Source organism: Tigriopus californicus, unplaced genomic scaffold (assembly GCF_007210705.1).
Source record: "Tigriopus californicus strain San Diego unplaced genomic scaffold, Tcal_SD_v2.1 Contig24, whole genome shotgun sequence".
Classification (NCBI taxonomy): Eukaryota; Metazoa; Arthropoda; class Copepoda; order Harpacticoida; family Harpacticidae; genus Tigriopus; species Tigriopus californicus.
In genome coordinates this window covers 8234-10111 of record NW_026738677.1, presented here as the reverse complement: position 1 = coordinate 10111, position 1878 = coordinate 8234, and the positions used below count along the sequence as shown (strand labels likewise).

The window sequence follows — 1878 nt, the reverse complement described above, 5'->3', positions numbered from 1 at the left end:
GTGTGAAATTAAGAAAGAACAAGGGTAAAATCTTGATGGTACATTTCCAACATGAACGGCTCAGCAGATTGCTACGTATGTTCCTCACGGTTCAATGGGCTTCCTTTTTTTTAAAATCCCTACATGGAATGTGATCCGAGCCCTACCAGCCGTTCAGTAGCGCATTTCTGTAATGTACTATCTATCGCAATTAAGCCATTGAATTCTTCTTGATAAGATTATTTAGATATGAGTTGAGGGAATGCAGCGCAGAATTTGGCATGTACGAGAATTTCATTCATGATAATTACTTACATTTGGCATTTCCTGTGCATCAGCGCAAGCTATTTGAAAGAAAAAATGACACCTTAATCGTCCAAATGGTAGTCATGTTCTACCAATCAACATCCTTCTAAAACAGTCAACTACATATTTAAGTGTCAAGAATTAGACTTGTCAATTGGTCTTTGGAGAGAGTCTCTCCGTGATCTTTCATTTCAATGCTTTATACGACAACCGTCGACCTTAATCTATTACGGTAAGTGTGATTATGATGTGCTCAGTTGTTTTGATCAATTGAATATTTGAAGAAAGCAATTCAAAAGACTAATTCTATGCCGTTTGAGAAACTGCTAAAGAATGAGAAATTCCTGATATTATCAATGTGACAACCACGACGACCGAAAATGGTTCATCAGATCGCGAGCACTCACGATCACTGCAACAAAGCTCCTCAAACCCGTTTATCGATAGAAACGAGACTTGTGAAAAGAGAGCCTGCAATTCAATAGTCTGTCATAGCAATCATGTTTTCTTGGTAGGCAGAGCCAAATCATGATTCAGATGGAACTTGATTTGACTACCCAAGGATGACGGAATACATTTGTGTGTATTTCGTCTTTCTTGGACTACCAAATACTAACCTGCACATGACTCATGAAGGTTTTTTACCTTTATGACGTCATACGCTGTATGACGTTTCTTTTGTTTCATTTTCCGGCAGCCAAAACCTCTACACGGTGTTTGTCGCCGGTAAACACGGGAACTTCATTTTCTTCGTGATCGTTTTTTCAAGCACTCCAGGCCGATTTCTATCACTATGGACGGTGGGGCCTGCAAATAATGATATTTCAACCAGCAATCACTTGTGATTTTCCTTTCTTTCGGATCACACGAAAACATCATGGGTAATGTTAATTTGAATTATTTTCTGGGAGATAGTCGTTGTTCTCGTTTTCATATTTCGTGAACAAAACTGGATCATGAGTCTTGATCCGAATAACATATACCTGGTGAAATACGTTCCAAAGTACTTGATAACATATTGTCGATTTGGCAAGCACAATGCAGTCAGTCATCTTAATCATGTCATAGCTTCTCTTATAGTTTACCGAAATTGTTTATCTGTACTTGGGATGGTGATCTTCGTCATTGGAGGAGCCGTGCCTGAGAGAGACAACCAAACCAACGTGCGACAGAAAAGTATGCATAATTTTGCCAACTACTCTTCAATTTTAAGTTTTTAGTTCAAATTTTAGTCACGTCGATTGGTTGGGACCCTTGATAGGGATTTTTAGAGTTTTCTTCCGCCCCCCTTTATTGATGCAGTGAGCTTAGTGCTATTTTTCCTTTCTTCTTCTAGGGCTATTCAGCATCTTCAACATCGTCACCTTTAAGGTCAGTTACAACTCAATGATTTAATCCCATTGTCACAAAAAGTGTTTCCATGATGTTTTAGAACGAGGCTTGTACATCAACTGGGGCAGGAAATGACGTTGGAACCTGTCTGACTTCCGGTGAATGCACATCCAAAGGTGGATCTGCGTCCGGCAATTGCGCCGCAGGCAATTATTGATACAATACTTATTTTTCAAGCATTATGAATAGAAACCGAGATAA

The 1878-nt window shown here is 39.2% G+C and overlaps 1 long non-coding RNA gene across 1 annotated transcript; it reads left to right on the top strand.

Moving 5' to 3' along the window:
- The first annotated feature begins 1347 nt into the window (after positions 1–1347).
- Positions 1348–1872, top strand: LOC131892550 (uncharacterized). The gene is made up of 3 exons (XR_009374577.1): positions 1348–1461; positions 1622–1656; positions 1718–1872. It is a non-coding gene; the product is annotated as an uncharacterized LOC131892550 (long non-coding RNA).
- The last annotated feature ends 6 nt before the right edge of the window (positions 1873–1878 follow it).